Raw genomic sequence first — 18245 nt, forward strand, 5'->3', positions numbered from 1 at the left:
CCGTGGAGCCCCCACCCTCCGAAATGCACACGGAGGACGGACTGTGGCTGTCAGCGCGTCGGTGTCAAAGTCCACACACGGGGTTTGCGGCTGGCTTCCAAAATGCTGTGATGAGTCCACATGAATAACGTAAAAGGGAAACATTTTCCCCGCCCACAGACGTGTTATTTTTCCTTTCATTTTCTTCCAGCTGAGGGCAGAAAACATCTCGTTTCTCTCCTTTGCATCTCTCTAAATAACCGTGCGCTTGAACGCCGTTTTCAGACGTGTGCTGGTTTCGTCCTGCGGCAGAGTTCCAATCACACCGCGTGCGACCCGGACGCTCCAAACAGCCACACCACACCCGTCATCGGCATCTCTTACTGTCACACTGGCCTCATTCACACTGTCCAAAGATTTTCATTGCTATTTGAACGAAAACATGTTTTGGGGCACCTGCGGGGCTCAGTCGGTTAAGTGTCTGACTCTTGATTTCAGCTCAGGTCATGGTCTCATGGTTCATGGGTTCGAGCCCCTCACCAGGCTCTGTGCTGACAGCTCAGAGTCTGCTTGGGATTCTCTCTCTCTCTCTCTCTCTCTCAATAAATACACTTTAGAAAAATATTTCTTTCATGGCTTCTAAGTTCCTCATTAAGCATCAGTCCCTCATGTGCAGCCTTCACGCAGAGCCCCACCCCCACCCCCGGAGGCTGGCTTCACCATCATGACTGTCACATGAGCCATCGGTGCACCGGGACTTCCCTTCACGCCGTTGCTGCCACGTGCGACTGGCTTCACCTTCGTGCAGGTGAGGCGACGGCCGGGCTCCACAGAGGCCCCAAATCCCGCAGGCACCCTCAGACCTGGTCCTCCCGCCCAGGGGGACCCTGCTGGGGCCACTGGAGAAGCCTTGGGAGTACCTTATCCGCATCAGGAATATTCTGGTCACTGTGTTTTTCAGAGTTTTCCTGACTATTCTCGGAATTTATTCTTCCGCGTGAACTTTAAAATTACTGGTCATCTAGGGGCGCCTGGGTGGCTCAGTCGGTTGAGTGTCCGACTTCAGTCTCAGGTCATGATCTCACGGTTTGTGAGTTCAAAGCCCGCATCGGGCTCTGTGTTGACAGCTCAGAGCCTCGAACCTGCTGTGGACTCTGTGTCTCCCCCTTTCTCTGCCTCTCCCGCCCCCCACACATTCTGTGTGTGTCTCTCAAAAATAAATAAACATTTAAAAAACAAAGACTACTGCTCATCTCACTGGAACCACATTAAACACTTCTGCTAACATAGGACAGGTGGGTGTGTTGGGGTTCTCAGCGTCCCCCAAAAGGACAGGCTGCCCTCCGTGACTTCACGGGCTGTCATGACAGCCTCTCCCGCCACAGAGACCTTGTACTTCATCACCGGCATGAGCCCCAGGCATTTCATTGTTTTTGCCAACGTTGTGAACGAAAATGTTTCCCTCATTTCCATCTCTTAGTATTTATTTCTAGTAGAAGAAACTATTGATTTCTGTGGGCTTATCTTCCGCAAGCTCTCTTACCAAAGTGGTGTAGACATTTCTCTTCGAGTCACTACCGGCGATCTGTGTCTTCCTAGGTGATCAACCATTTCATCGAGCTTCGGGAGTTCTGCCGAGGATTCGACATTATACACTGTTTTCATTAATCCCGCAAACCCCTATCGAACACACATTCGGTGCAGTTACAGCCCCTTTTAACATCTACAAAACGCGCATGGTCTCACTCTAATTTTTCCTGATTAGATTTGCTCGTCGCTTATCTATTTTATTCATGTTTTAAAAGAAATAGTTATTTGATTTACTCACAAAACCTACTCAATGCATCTCTTCTATCTACGGTTTTCTGCTCTCGCTCGATTGGCCTGGCTGTGCTGCTTTCTTTCCTTTTACTTTATTACTCAATTTGTATCTTCTCGAGTGAACTCTTAATTCACCTAATTTTGTTTTCCACCTGTAAACACTGAAGTGTTGCCATCTCGGGATTTTCCTCGGACCACAGGTTCGCCCACAATGCCTGAGCATTTCCCTCATGTGATCCCCAAACCTCAGTGATGCCAGCCCCCGTGAGGCCCCTGGCATGTCCTTCCTGGCTTCGAAGGCACCCTACCCCCAGCATGAGCACGGGACGCCACCCCCGGCGAGGACACGGGACGGCTTTGGGCTTTGCTGGGGGGATGGCTCCCGTCTGTGCTCTGGGACGGTGACCTGCGGTCCTCGGCTCTGGCAGTGCCACCAGGCCTGGTCCTCAGGGCAGAGGGCAGAGCTGAGCTGGCCGCTGGAGCAGCTCGGTCCCAAAGCCCTGGTCGGGTACCTGCGGCAGCCCTGCCCAGCCTCGGGCTCACTCCTCCTGTTCCCATGGACCAGAGGCTCACAAGTTGGTTTGGGGCGTCTTTCTGCCTCCTGCAGTTTTCTAAGATAGATTATAATTTGAAATTATGAGGTTTTTTTTTTGATCAAGAAGAAAATGAAGCACGGGGCGGGGGGGGGTAACTTCCACGTGGTACACACACACACACACACACACACACACACACACACACACCATTTTCTTCTAGAGGTACTGAACTTGGCTCATCGTGGTGAGAACCTGGTCTGCAAAATGTCTGCCTTGTGGATCGAGGTTTTCTTTGAGGCTTTCTGGTGTTTATTTTTCCCCAGGACTTCATGGAGCCTGGCAGACAAAGTGCAACTTTGGCCTGTCATCCCCACCTTCGATATAATAAGCATTGTGAACAAGGCGATGCTCCTGACTTACTCACCATCGCGTCCCCGGTGACTGGAACACAGAATAAACGTCCTATAAATAATTGTGGAAAAACTCAGACAGTCGTTGACAAAAACATCCCAACACCAGGCGTCCGATCGGAAGCAAATAAAGGTAGAGGAAAATGTCGCCTACGAGAAGAATCAGTCGACAGAAAACTACACGGAAATGATGGAGCTGTTGTAATTTGGAGACGAGGACTTTGACACAGCAATTATAAATGTGTTTAAGGATTTAATCAAACATATGTCATAGTGAGCAAAGAAATAGAAACTATAAAGAAGAAACAAACCCAGCCATTGTTAAAAACAACAACAAACAGCATCACGGTGGCTAATACACCGGACGGGATTATGAGCAGAACTTGAAAATACAGCGGCAGCAACCACCCTAGGGAGGGTGTCAAGGAGACAGAAATAGAGGAAGAAGTAAGAAAGCCTCCGTTCCGTGCGGGACGACATCCATCTGTCTCTAGTCCTCGTGACTGGGGTCCCAAAAAGAGATACAGAAGAATATTTGAAGAAATAGGGCTTTTTTCTAAATTTGATGAAAACTTTCAGCCCCCACCTAAAGGTGCCCATTGGGGTAAAGTTCTCGCCAGCTTGGTATGGAGCAGTGAGAGTATCGGCCAGAATTGATCAAAACTCGTCAAACAGGACAAAATGCTCACGGTCATAACGCTGCTTATCGGTCACACTGGGCGGCTGCTGGAGAGACTGTTCACCCTGGAAAGGGTTTAAACATTTATCTTCCCCATACTTAGCCTAAAATTGATGAAACAAAATTGTTCTTTTTTTTTTTTAATGTTTATTTATTTTTGAGACAGAGAGAGACAGAGCATGAATAGGGGAGGGTCAGAGAGAGGGAGACACAGAATCTGAAACAGACTCCAGGCTCTGAGCTGTCAGCACAGAGCCTGACGCGGGGCTCGAACCCACGGACCGTGAGATCGTGACCTGAGCCGAAGCCGGACGCTTAACCGACCGAGCCACCCAGGCGCCCCAACAAAATTGTTCTTTATGGAAAGATCCCAACCGCTACTCGAAAGTAGGGTCAAATTAGAAAATCACCGTTTTGTAGCCCCTGGTGACATAACTGATGCAATTCAACAATCATGAATGGCCGCTTTCACGTTCCGCAAGTGACTAGAGCTGGGGCATCAGCACGAGCCCCCCAGTCTTAAGGTCTGGGGACACAAGTTCCTCCTCACATGACGCAAGACTTACGCTTGTGGAAAGGGCACACGGAAACATTGAGCCAGAATCAGATCAAGCCTCGGGTCCATCCAGAAGTTGACACGACACAGACTAATCGACAGACACAGTTTCTCCAACAAATCAGTGCAAGGAAGATGACCATCTGGAAAGCAAATGCCTTCAAATGGAGAGCCACCAAACGGAAAGGGTAAACCAACGGTGAAAGGACCCCTGGAGACAACAGGGAAATGTGACTATGGATTGGGGGGGGGGGGCGCCTGGGGGGTTCAATCGGCTAAGCATCCGACTCTTGATTTCGGCTCAGGTCATGATCTCACGGTTCATGGGTTCCAGCCCCACATTGGACTTTTCCCTGACAGCAAGAGCCCGCTTGGGATTCTCTCTCTCTCTGCCCCTCTCCTGCTCACTCTCTCTCAAATAAACATTTGAATACGCACTGGCAATTATGGAACATCAAAGGATTACTCTGACCACATTAGGCGTGATCATAGCATTGTCTCTTTTTAATAGGTGAATGGATGGATGGATGGCTGGATGGACGGATGACAGACAGATGCTGTTTATGTGTGTGTGTGTGTATGCTTTTCAGTAAAGATCCATAACGAGCTATTTATGGTAGAAACGACATGGTGTCTAGAATATGCTTTAAAATATTTGAGAAAAGTCCTTGAAGAAATATCGGGGTTTTTAATGTTTATTTACTTTTGAGAGAGAGATAGAGAGACAGAGCATGAGCAGGGGAGGGGCAGAGAGAGAGGGAGACACAGGATCCGAAGCAGGCTCCGGGCTCCGAGCTGTCAGCACAGAGCCCGACATGGGGCTCGAACCCACAAACCACAAGATCATGACCCAAGCCGAAGTCGGAGGCTTGGCTGACTGAGCCACCCAGGCGCCCCTATTGGCTTTTCCAAACAGGGGCAGTGTATACACTGGCATTTAAAATACAATTGTTTCTAGTCTCTGAAATCTTTTATTACAAAACATTAAAATATTTTATTGACTAAGATAATGAAGTAATGGATGTACAGCGAGGCTGAGCAGAGATAAAGAGCTGGGAGTCAGAGAACGTTATCAGTCATTAAAAGTACGCTATTCGGTGTTTGAAAAATAACAGGAGGGAAGATGTGTACAGCAAAAGTAACATTTCTGCTGGGAATGAATGAACGCAATGCGTTCATGCCTCGCACACCGTTTGCGCCTTACGAGATGACCGCCCGGGGCCGGACGGGGTCTCGCTCTCAGCTCTCGTCGTGCTTCTCGGATCCAAGCTGGAGAATACACCAGAGCTTGGAGACGGCATCCTTGTGCGCTAATTCCTTCGTGTCAACCACGGGTCTTCACGAGCACCAGACACGTAACCTGAGACGTTGGCGGTGAAGATTCGGACATGGCGCCGCACGAGCGTGAGCTGTATGACAAATGTGGGAAAGGCTGGGAAGGTGACCCCTCCTCCCGGGACCCGACACAGCCGTCCAGGGCCCGCCGCGGCAGGCGGGTGGCGTGGGGGAGCCTGGAAGGCGAGGCACCCGCGGGGCAGGGACGCTCAGCGGCTCGCTTGCTGGAGCTTCCTTGGCGCCCAGCAGCAACTTGGTGGTGTTTGCGAGGTTGTGAGAGGAGGTCAGAGCAGCTGGGACCCGCGGCTCTTAAGGGCCGTGTCGGCGGGAGAGCAGAAAGAGATTAAGAGAACCCCTGGAAGTGTCACATGTTTGAAGACGTTCAAGAAGAAGAAACCGTTTTCTCGTCCAGGGGGAGAAGGCGTCCAGGCGCTGGCCGCAAATCCACCGGCGTCCAGAAGTGGCAGAGAGATTTCAGCTCGCTGTCCGGGTGACCTCTCCTCCGTGTTTACATCCGTGTTTGTGGAGGATGATCCCACCCGGGTGATGCTAATGTGCTGCTTCCGGAAGTAGAGGCTGTTCTCACTAGAGGCCCAAGAGGCAGAAGAAAAACCTCCACCGAGAATTTCTTAGGGGAGATTCAAGGACGGGATAGATGCTCCAACTTGGGGTTCTGGGATTGTTCCCGGAGAAGAGGGGATCATCAGGTGTGGGGGTGTGCACATGAGTGTGCACATGGGTGTGCACATGGCTGTGGGCTATGTGTGTGCATCTGTGTGTGTGCAGGCTATGTGTGTGTACTTATGTGCACGTGTGTGCGGGCTATGTGTGTACACACGCGTACATGTGGGTGTGGCTGTGTGTGCATCTGTGTGTGCAGGCATTGCATGTGCACTTATGTGCATATGTGTGTGTGCATATGGGTGTAGGCTATGCGTGTGCACTTGTGTGCCTGTGTGTGCATGTGGGTGTGGGCTATGTGTGTGCATCTGTGTGTGCAGGCTATGCGTGTGTGCTTATGTACATGTGGGTGTGGGCTATGTGTGTACACACGTGTGCATGTGTGTGTGCATATGGGTGTGGGCTATGTGTGTGCATCTGTGTGCGTGCATGTGGGTGTAGGCTATGCATGTGCACATATGTACACATGTGGGGGTGGGCTATGCATGTGCACGTGTGTGTGCATGTGGGTGTGGGCTATGTGTGTGCATCTGTGTGTGCATGTGGGTATAGGCTATGTGTGTGCACTTACGTGCACATGTGCATGTGTGTGCATGTGGGTGTGGGCTATGTGTGTGCATCTGTGTGCGTGCATGTGGGTGTGGGCTCTGCGTGTGCACATGTACACGTGTACTTGTGTGTGCATGCACACTTGCGTGCACGTCTGGAACAGACAGGGAGGAGAGGAAAGGTCCGTGTACATCCCGTCTCAGCCCGGACTCAGTGAACATCACCCATTCATCCTCCCGGGGCAAAGAGGACCAGTCCCAGACGTGTAAAGTGAGCACAGCTGCTCAGGAAAACAAAACCCCCACGATTTGTTTCCTAACACCCTTTGGTGAAGAGCTCACCCCCCCCCAAGAGGACTCGCACGGTTTTTATCTTTCTGCACAGATACTGGGACACGTGGGGTGAACCCTTTTCTACTGCTTTCAGATGGTAAACGCCGCTTGTATTCTCCCATTCCTTGTCTGTATTTTATTAATAAAGAGTCAAACATAGAACATTGGCTTCAGAGCTAGAATCCCTAAGTTAAGGACAATGAAATAAATGATGTTATAAAGATGCATTATTAATTGCCAACCGCATCTTGTAATATTCTGACAAGCGCAGAAGTGCAATGAATTCATCCCATAAATTCTTTGTTCTTTAATTTTTCAAGATCTCTTGATAAAGCCTAGAAGTGACACCCTGGGAGCTTCCTGTGGGGGGGTTGGCTCTCCTCTGCTGCCTCCTGCCCGGTTGTCGTCCTGGGGTCCGGAAACCGGGGACACACATGTGTGCCTTCCCCGGGTCTGGTGCCGCGCGGGGGGAGAGGTTGCCCCGCACAGGCTGCGGCCTGTGCCCAGGCCTGAGGTCATAAGTGGTGGGGACGGATCAGCGGGCGGGTCAGTGACTGTGCCTGTTTTCTCTGCTGTAGGACACGTGAAGCGTCTCCAGCACAAGGAGTGACTGTGGGTATATGCCCCATTTATCACAGTGCCTGTCACATGCCCAGAACGTCCTGTAAATCCTGTGGGAAGTGTCAGCCATATTCACACGAGCCCCCACAGCTGCCTCATAGCCCCCGGGAGCCCTGTCTCCCTTCCCTTGCTTCCCGTGGAACCCAAGGCCGAGGTGGGCGCCGAGTGGGTTCCAGCGGGACCCTTGCTGAGAAAGCTGACTCATCTCAGGGCCCCTCGAACCCTCCCTCCTGCGCAGCACAGGCCGTCGCAAGGGCCGTTCCCAGACCCACGGCCCCCCGCCAGCCCCGGAGTTGGCCCGGCGAGGCCGCCCAGGGCCCTAGGTGGGGCCCCTCCTCCCACCTGCTCGAGGGCCCCTGCGCCCAGGCCACAGGTCTCCACTCAGGGCAACAGTGGGCACCCCACCTCCTGCTGGAAGGTTCCCTGAGCTGCCACCTGACCCAGCTGCCCTCGGCCTCACTCGGGGACAGCCGCCGAGCACGGCTTGGGATGTTCGTGCTGCCAGCTCTGTCCAAGGGCCTCGTCCACGTCCCGTGTCCTGCAGCTAAGCCTGTGCTCAGCTGGTCACGACCATCCCGGCCGGTTTCTATCATAACCAGGAAACAGTCCTCAGACACCCGCAGACCCGCGGCGACCCGTGTGCACACTCGCTCCCGCTGGGTGGGTGACACCTCGGGAAGGAATCCCCCCGCTGTGCAGGTGAGCCCCTGTCCCCCCGAGGGGCTCCCGGCACGGTCCCCCCCCCCCACACCCCGTCCCGCACATCAGCTCCCAGAACCTCTCTGTGCTCAACCCTGGCTGGACGCTGACCCCACTCTGGCGTCCTGGGCCGAGCGGGCCTCCGTGGCGTGAAAGCATGCTGTCTCTGCCTTGGCCGTTCCCGTGCAGCTCCCACCCCGTCACCCCGACGGGCTCACCTGCGCCCCACCCCCCACACTATGAGGACTGCTGGGGGCAGGGCGTCCACCTGTTACCCCAAACCACCATCTCGCCCAGCGAGCTCGGCTGCTCACACGCGGCTGTGACAAAGGAGTGACCAACAGCCAGACCGCGCGGGCTGGGGCGCGAAAAATTCATCACGGGGTGTCTCCCACCGGAGCTCTGGGCCCGCGGACTCCGGGGTCCGGCAGGATCCGGGACGAGTCAGAAGACGGGACCCAGGGCGGAGCGCGCAGCCACCTGTCCCCGCCCCCCACCTCCCCTTCTTACTCTGCCCTGCATTTCCTCACCCGCCTTGGGGCCGAGCATCGAAAAGGCGGGAGGTAGCCCGGGGCCGGAGGAGGCACGGCCCAGGTGGGCACCAAGTCAGCACCTCTGCCACCGGACTCCACAGGCGGCTCCTGGGTGCGAAGCCCGCTCCTGGAGCCTGGCCGACCCCCTCCCAGGGGCTCCTGCGTGCGGATGTGGCACCTCGGAGGCAGGCGGGCGACGCCCCGGGGCACAGCGCCCACGTGAGCGTCCACGGCCACAGCACCGTCACAGGACACGAGGCCCCACAGCGGTTTGCAGAAGGAAACTTAATCCCCGAGACGGGGAAAGGTTGGTCGAGGTTTTCCCTGTCTTTCTCATTACATTTTTTCTGAGGCTTTTATTAATTTAGTGGGGCTTCTTAATTAAAGTCTCAATGAATAATTGAAACGTAGTTTTTGATTATGCTGGACTTCGTGCCATTTTGAGTTGTAACTGCAACTAATAAATTAGTGAAATAGGTAGGACGATGAAATCTTGTCTCAAGGGGCACACTAATAATTTCCAGAATTTATCTACATGCCATTCAGAGAATTTGTGCAGAAAAAAATCGATGATCGGAAGGAAAACCAGACCCAAATCTTATTAGGCAGCCAGGTCTGCTCCGTAAGCGCAGGACCCACTAATGACGCACGGCTCCCCACCGAGGGGAGGAGGGACCTCGCCGGCTCGCTCCGGGAACACGTCTGACTCTCCCCCTGCTTTCCCCGTGCAGGGCGCCTCGGGAGGGCGGGAGGGGCATCTCCAGCGGTGCCCGGTGCACGGAGCATCAGGGGAGCCCGTGTGGCCGCACCGCGCCCCCGGACAGTCCCCGCACCTGGCCTGCCGGGCAGGACCCCACTGGGCAGCTCAGACCCTGAACGAAGCTCAACGCATACCTTGCGTCGTGGATGCAAATGCGCCACGTCTGAGGAAAAGGCAGGCGGGTGGAGAGGGAGCTGGCCAGAGGCAGGGACGTCAGGGGCCCTGGGGCAACCGTGGGAACTCGGGCCAGACGAGGCCATCTCCCGCGGGCCCCCGCGTGGGAACTCCCGGGCTGGGGGCCACAGGCACCCGTCACCCCCATCTGCAGGACCCGGCAGGGCGTGCGGGAGGCCACCGTTCCACACCCACGTCCACGTGACGTTAGGTGCCGGGAGGGTCTGGGCCCCGGGAGCTCAAGGAGGCTGGAAGGTTTATGCCCGGTGAGAAAGGGCCCCTCCCCTGGGCCCCGGGGCCGGCACCGTCCCCTCCCAGCGGGACCGGCCCCGCCACCCAACGAGCAGGTGTTTCACGAGGGCCGGCTGCGCGTGAAACACGGCGCGTTTGTGCACACCAGGGCTTCCTGGAGATAAAGTTCGGGGCGGGAGTGGTCAATGCCCTGGAGGCTGTGGGCGCTCACGTGACCGGATGCGCGTCCTGGAGACCCGGCCCCCAGCCTCCCCCAGGCCCCGGCACCCGCAGGGTCGCTTCTGGGCTCGTCCCCCAAGCAGGAGGCGAGGAGGTGGTCGCGGAGCAGGTGCCCAGGGGGCTGGTGTGCCCGCCTCCCGCTGCCCGGAGCCCAACCCCCCTTGGTGCCAGGCCCACGTCTCCATCTCCTGCTCCGGGGAGGCCCGGCGGAGAGGGGAGGACGGAACCACAGGCCACGCGGCCACGGAAGGGCGGCCGGCAGAGGCTGGGAGCGCGGGGACGGGAAGGGCCACTGCACGTGGGAATCGGGCTCCCACGGAGCGCAGGCTCGGAACTGAGAGGCCAGAACCCAAGACGTCAGCAGGGAGCAGGCAGCACGGACGGGTTTCCTCTCTCATCCTGTCTCTCCCTCCGCATCCCCTGACGCCACCTGGGCCCCTGAGCCGCCCGAGGCCTCTCTGCTCAGCTAGGAACGGCCGGAGTCCTGCCGGCGGCCACGCGGAAGGTGTCCTGGCCGCAGACCCAGTGCCCGGGGCCTTGCCGGGGGCTCAGCCCGGGGTCGGCAGCAGGGGGCCAGTGGGGGGACGGGGCGGCGGGGGAGACCCTCCCAGAAGGGGGTGGTGGGTGGGCCTCACCGACCTCCCCCACGCAGACCCTGCAGGTGTGAGGCAGGCCACGCGGGGAGCTCCAAGCTCAGTGCCTGGGGTGTGAGCGCAGGGTGGGGGGAGACACTTGGAGGTGGTTTGAGGGCCTCGAACTGCCGGTGGACGTCTGTCGAGAGAGGCCAGGGGAGAGCGAGCTGGGTGAGGCGAGGAGAGGGTCTGGGGGCCAGGCAGCCGCGGAGCGGTCCTCAGTGTAAGGACAGACGCGGGCGCGGTGGGGACAGACGGCGTCCCGAGAGGGGCTGAGAGACCGGGAGCCTGGGGAGGGAAGGGGAGGGAGGCCGGGTGTGGGGGCGAGGCCGGGAGCCTCCCACAGCAGGTGCCCAGCGGTCAGCGGGGCCCAGGCGGACGGTGTCTAAGCGCGGAGCTCAGGCCAACGGGCTCGCTGTCGCCAGCGCCTCCTTGGAAACGCTGACGTTGGCGCACCTGCAGGCCACGCCCATCCCCTTCCGCTTCCCGTCCTGTCCGAGGGGCGCAGTGCGAGCGGAGGACACAGGCCCCCCCCCCTCCGCGTCTCCCGACGGCCCCCCTGCGTCCTGGGCCGTCTCCCGCCCCACCTCTCCGGGGGATGGATGGGAGCGAGTTTTAAATGCAAATGCACTTGCCGTTAACAGTTCTTTAAACGCTTAACGATAACAGAAGGTTCTATAAATGTTTCCCCTTCTGTCGAGCTGGAAAATTACAAAACGCACCGCTGTCGGTGGCTTAACGGAGCCTCTCCCTCAGTGACTGAGCAGGAGCACAGCTCTCCGGCCGGTTGTCTGAGATGCCGCACATCGGGCGTTTTCTAGAAGAATCCGTGGGGGTGAAACGAAGCCGCGTCACTACCCCGACCTCCGGCTCAGACGAATGTCGGAGTTCTTGTGGTCAGAGGAACGGGACGCGTGGTTTCAGGACCCTTCTCACCCGTGCTCACGCCGCACGGATCTGAGGTCACACGTTCGCTGGATATGTTCCCGCGTCACACGCCAACCAGAGTTGTGAGCCCTGGTCACACGTATCGCCTCACGTGTGCCAGGATCCATTCCTCGACTCCTGCCGACTCCTTCCTATCCCAGCGTCTGCATAACTTAGTGTTTTCCCACTAATTTTCTTCACAGTTTTCTTGGCTGTCCCGGGGCATTTATTCCAACATGTGGGCTTGAAGATCGTTCTGTCCGACGTTAACAATAAATCCACTGGGACTTTAATCCTGCACTGAATTTATGTATTCGCTTGGGGAGAATCGACTTTTCGGTTCCGATTAAGACTTTCTGACCAAGAACAAGGGGCCACGTCCCCCGTGGGCTGAGTGTGGCCCTGGAAATCCATACGCTGAAACCCTTGGTGCCCGGCGGTTGGAGGTGGGGTGTTTGGGGGTGATCAGTGCAGGTGAGGAATAAGACGGGGCCCTCCTGGTGGCGTCAGGCTCCTTGTGAGAAGAGCAGGGGTCACCGGGCCTCACCAGAAGCTGACCCCACTGGCCCCCGGCTGGGACCTCCAGCCTCCAGAACCAGGAGAAAATACATTTCCGCTGCATGAGCCCCCGGGCTATGGCGTTTCCTTACAGAAGCCCAAACCGACAAAGACAGTTTCCCATTTGCTCCCAAAGACGTGTGTCATACCAAACCCACACCTGTTTTAACTAGACGTCATCCTTGGTTTACTTCCTACTGCTTATTCCTAACATAAAGAATACCAGGGGCACCTGGGGGGCTCAGTCGGTTGAGCGTCCAACTCTTGACTTCGGCTCAGGTCGTGATCTCACGGTTCGTGAGTTCGAGCCCCACCTCGGGCTCTGTGCCGCCAGTGTGGGCCTGCTTGGGATTCTCTCCCTCCCTCCCTCTCTCTCTGCCCCTCCCCTGCTCACATTCTCACTCTCTCTCAAAATAAATAAACTTAAAAAAAAAGAGTATCTATTGACCTTGGAAATTTATCTTATATCTAGCAACATTTACAAAACTCTTCCATTAACTCTAGTCGGGTTATTTTTTTCTTTTTCTTTTGTAGAACAATCTTTCTGGTTTCTTAACTATACAATTAGATTGTTAGGTAAAAAGCTGTCTTTTCTTTGCCTCACCAATATTTACACTAATGGCTGAGTACCGAGTATTTGTCTTACTACGTTCGCTGAGCCTCCAAAGCTGCTGCCTGAGAGTGACAGGGGCCCTCACGTTCAAGGAAACACCTCAGTGTTCTCAGAGTCTTTGTGATTTCTCACGTGTCATTCTACACAAACTTTTGCCTTGGATTTTTGTTAGTTTTCTATCGCAGCATGACAAATTACCATAGATGTAGTGGCTTAAAATAGCATGGATTTTTTATCTCAAAGATTTACAGGTCAGGAGACTGCTGGGCCTGGCTCAGCTTGGGTTATGGACAGAACCATGTTAAAGCTCTAAACTCCAAGTGAGTTTGGAGGTGGGGCCTTCACAGAGCTGACCGAGGTTAAATGGGGTCACACGGCTGGGCCCTGCTCCAGTGGGACTGCTGTCCCTGTAAGAAGAGGGAGACACCAGATTCTCCCACTCTCTCTCCACTCGGAGGAAAGGGCGTGTGAGGACACAGGGAGGGGGTGGCCGTCTGCAAGCCAGAAAGAACACCTCACCAGAAACCACCCTGATGTACCCGCATCTTGGACTTTCAGCCTCAGGAACTTAGAGAGGGTAAATGTCTGCTGTTAAAGCCACCAGACTGTGGTATTTGTTACAGCAGCCTGAGCTGACAGATATACTGGGTCCTCCGCTCTGGGTGCCATACGCCGAATCTGTTCACGGGCTGCATCCATATGGGGCTTGACTAGGGAGGGATCTGCTTCCAGATCCTCAGACTGCTGGCGGAATTCATTCCCTTGTTGTGTCACTAAGGCCCCCATTTTCTTGCTAGCTCTTGGCCAGGGACAGGTCTCAGCTGGTAGAGGCCACCCACACGTCTTCCACAGGGCTCCCCAGGCGGTCACGGTGTGGGTGCTGCCTCTTCAAGGACAGTAACATGTCTCTCTGATTCCTTCTCTGCCTAAGAAAAAGAGCTCGCCTGATTAGGTCAGGCCCGCCAGGATAATCTCTGATTTGTCCAACAACACGACATAATCACGGGAATGATATCTGATTGTATTCACAAGTTCTACCCACTTCCAAGGGGGAGGAATTTCACAGGACCTATGCACCAGGTTCTCTTAGAATTCTGTTTGCCACGGTTTATATTAAAAATAATTTATGTGGGGCGCCTGAGTGGTTCAGTCAGTTGGGCATCTGACTCTTGACTTAGGCTCAGGTCATGATCTCACAGTTTGTGGGTTTAAGCCCCATGTCAGGCTCTACGCTGTCAGGGTGGAACCTGCTTGGGTTGGGATTCTCTCTCTCTCTCTCTGTCTCTCTCTCTCTGTCTCTCTCTCTCTCTCTCTCTCCCCACCCTCCCCCTGCTTAAGTTCAGGTCATGATCTCACAGTTAATAAGTTCAACATTAACACATTCAACTTTGCCTTGACAGTGTGGAGCCTGCTTGGGATTCTCTCTCTCTCTACCCCCCTCCCCCGCTCACACCCTCTCTCTCTCAAAATAAATAAATAAACTTAAAAAAAATAATTTATAGGGGCGCCTGGGTGGCTCGGTCACATAAGTATCCGACTTAAGCTCAGGTCATGATCTCACAGTTAATGAGTTTGAGCCCCGCATTTGACTTTGCCTTGATGGTGTGGAGTCTGCTTGGGATTCTCATTCTCTCTCTCTCTCTCTCTCTCTCTCTGGCCCCCTACCCCACTTGCACTATCTTTCTTTCTTTCTCAAAATAAATAAATAAACTTAAAAAATATTTTAAAATAACTAAGTAAATAAAAATAATTTATACATTTTAGAAAATATCTTTTTTTGCCCTTTGGAATTTGTTGTATATTGTATTATGATAGATTTCCTGGTTCCTGATCATGTTTGTAAGTCAAAGTAAACAACCTAGAATATCCCTACTTTTTAAATGTTTTAAGGTTGTCTTGGTGGTCAAGTACAATCTAATATTTTATATATTCAATCAATATGACAAAAGTGATTTTTCTATTTGAAGAAAATAAATTATATTGTTTATTATTCATGTTCTCTATAGTCTTTTTTATTTCCACTAGAACAGTATAATTCCAAAAAGATGCATTAAGATATCCCATTATACTTCTTTTTTTCATGTTATTCTGGCTTTTCTAGATTTTTCTCTATTTATTTAGTTGTTATGCTGTTTTTTGCTTAGCAATTCACGCCAATTCAATTTAATGTCTCATAAATTAGGCGATGTGTTGTTATAATGACCTACTTTCCTTTCAAATGCCTTTACAGTTAAATTCCTTTTTGTGTGAAGCTAAAATTGTCACTCATTTATATTCAACCTCTATGCCACTTAATCTTAAGTGTTTCTTATAAACCATAGAGCTGAATTTTGTTTTCTAAATCAGTCTGTCATTCTTGCCACTTAAAGGAGAACTTATTCTATTCGCGTTAAGTTGCATTAATATTCTTAATTTTATTTCTTCCCTGTTACTTATTTTATTCACTTTCAACTCTACTTTTTCCTACTCTTTTTACCTCCTCTTTTTTTAAAGTTTATTTTTTTTATTTGGGGGGGGGGGTGGGGGCGCAGAGAGAGAGAGAATCCCAAGCAGGCTCTGCACTGTCAGCACAGAACCGGACACGGGGCTCGAACACACAAACCTCGAGATCACGACCAAGAGTCAGATGCTTAACCGACTGAGCCACCCAGGTGCCCCCTCCTCTCCTCTTTTTTTGATGTTGTGTCAAGTTTCTGTTTATCATCTTTCTTTTTTTCTTTCAACTCGGGGAGCCCCCCCCCCCCGCCCCACACCCTTGCAGTTCACAGATGGTCACTACACCTTCCTCCCCTACACACACACACACACACACACACACGCACACGCACGCACACGCACGTCCTCGACACCTGCCCCGCCGACCCCTGGGCAGCGTGCAGACGTGCCTGGGCTGGAGGAAGTGATGCTCGGCACCCCAGTCACCCCGCTACAGCCAGCACAAGTCACCAGCCTCCATCCAACCCCAGACTGGTCACCGGGCCCCGCCCAGGACGGAGACTGTCCCGCAGAAGCCAGCAGTCACGACACTGATGCTTCTCGGAGGAGAGGTGACTACCTGTTACGCAGCGACCTCACACAATAGCTGACGGGCCCACCACACACTCGGTGTGCCCTGCACGGGGCCACACGACTTCCACCCCCCCCAACACCAAAGAACTTACCAGAAAAACACCTTCTATACTTCCATTTATGAAAGAAATCAGAAGAAATGCTTTTGTTCTGGTCCACACGCAGAAAATTAAATGAACTATAAAGTCTTAATGGGATGTCCGATAAAGCAGAAAGAAACTTCACTCCAGATACTGAATCGGTCTTGACATTTACAACTTCATTAAACAATGAAGCAAAGACACAGTGTTAGCAGCTCATGAAAGATGACAGGCCCAAATTCAGGCAAGATTGAGACATTTAAGGACATGAGATTGAGGCTTGAGGGTTTTGTCTCACACACAAAGTTAGTGAACTTTATACTTATCCAATATTTATTCAAATGAATGATGGCACTTTATTTTAGGCCTGACAAGGAAGGTTTACGATAAAGACGACGCTGAGCCCGAGCCCCCAGCTGGAGCCGCATCACCGCCCTCCAGAAAAGACGGGAGCTCGTCCTTGAGGCAGAAATGGGCGTGTGGTTTGATCATCCAGCAAGCGATGGTCTAAGACCAAAACCCTCGGAGGGCAGAATGAGCTCTTCTCCAGGAAAACACTGCTGGGGGTGACTATCCAGGGTCCCGGGGCTGTGCTGGTCTGTCCGGATGTCCCCATGGTGCTACAGGGGCCCCTGTCCACACCAACATGCTCCGGCCAGGCCCATGAACAGCCGGGTTCTGGAAACGCAGAGACATTCCTGGAGCGGGCAGACCTGTGGCAGAACTCCGGAGAGCCAGGTGGAAGGAGGGCTTTCTGGGGCGGGGACAGGAGGGGGGCTGGCCTCACCATGTGGCTTCAGGAGAAGAGGTACGATCGGAAGCTCCCACGTGGGGCCTCACCGGGTAACAGGAACAGCATGATATCCACAGAGCAGGGGTGGGGGGCGGACACCCACCCTCAGGGCCCAGAATTTGGGTGGATTTTAACAAAGACTGGTTCTCTAGGGGCCCGAGCTCACAGTTTGCATGGATTCATCTGGAATGAGCCCACCCTCACCCACCTGTGTCACCAGCGGTTCCGGGGGAAGACGAGGGGCTGCAGCAGGAAAGGGCTGCCCCCGCTCGACTGTCACCGGAGACCCAGGCCCCCGCCCACACCCCCACCCGCCCGCCCTGCAGGTACGGGACCCTGCACACCCTCTGCCCCCCGGGTTCCCTTCTGTCACCTTCTTGGGGCTGATCCGGGCTGTTTAGCTGTCCCCCCCAAAGAGGCCTGTGACCCCACCCCCACGACGCCCCCAACTCGACTGCTCCAATTCTACTCCCACCTCCTCCCAGCCGCTAGCGGTGGTGCTCCTGAAAACTACGATGACGGCTCACGAATTTCAAGAGCGACCTGTGCCACGTGAAGAAAACAGAGTAACAGAAAGCCACGCGTGAAAGACACATGGAGAGTAAAGCCGCGTGGCCCTCCCCCCGCGAGTCCGGGGCCCACGTCCTGCCGCGACCCACACCCCGGGCGGGTCGCGCCCCAGGCCCGCTCACCACGGGGCTCCGCCCACGTCGCCCTCAGCGAGGCCTGACTCCCACCGCGAGCACCACCCACCTTGAGGCCCCGCACGAGCCGCGCGGCGTCTGAAAGACTAAACGCACATTGTGCATCGTTCCCTTGTCTGTAAAAACCTGGGTAACGTGGGAACGTCCGTGGCGTGAAGGCTCGAAACCATTGCGTACAAGGCACAGGGGCCTGGACACGCTCTGGAGCGGGGTTTTTTCTCTCACTCTTACTGTGGTTGGGCTCATTGTGGACTTTTCTATTTCCCTGAAATGCATGGTTTTAAATACATTAGGAAGGAGTTTCTGGGGCGCCTGGGTGGCTCAGTTGGTTGAGCATCCGACTTCCACTCAGGTCATGATCTTGTGGTTCGTGGGTTCGAGCCCCACGTCAGGCTCTGTGCTGACAGTTCAAACCCTGGAGCCTGCTTCCGATTCTGTGTCCCCCTCTCTCTCTGCCCCTCTCCCACTCGCACTTTCCCCCTCTCTTTCAAAAATAAACATTTAAAAATTTTAAACAAAATTATAACTTTACCTTTGACCATCTCTGCCCCGACCTTTCTTGGAGCCTCTGGTCCTTCTTTGAATGACTTTTGTCCACTGTTGGCTACACCGGCCGTGGCCTGGAAGGGGGTCCATCGGAGGGTCAGGGCTGCTTCCTGCAAAGCAGAGCCGGGCAAGGACACTTCGGCCGGAAGATGTCGCTGAGTGAGGGCAGGTCAGGACTCACGGCACC

At 54.1% G+C, this 18245-nt stretch overlaps 1 non-coding gene across 1 annotated transcript; it reads left to right on the forward strand.

Moving 5' to 3' along the window:
- The first annotated feature begins 17822 nt into the window (after nucleotides 1–17822).
- On the forward strand, nucleotides 17823–17907 carry TRNAG-UCC (transfer RNA glycine (anticodon UCC)). Its single transcript has one exon. It is a non-coding gene; the product is annotated as a tRNA-Gly (tRNA).
- Nucleotides 17908–18245: the final 338 nt, after the last annotated feature.

This window comes from Panthera onca, chromosome B4 (genome assembly GCF_046562875.1).
Source record: "Panthera onca isolate mPanOnc1 chromosome B4, mPanOnc1 haplotype 2, whole genome shotgun sequence".
Taxonomy (NCBI): domain Eukaryota; kingdom Metazoa; phylum Chordata; class Mammalia; order Carnivora; family Felidae; genus Panthera; species Panthera onca.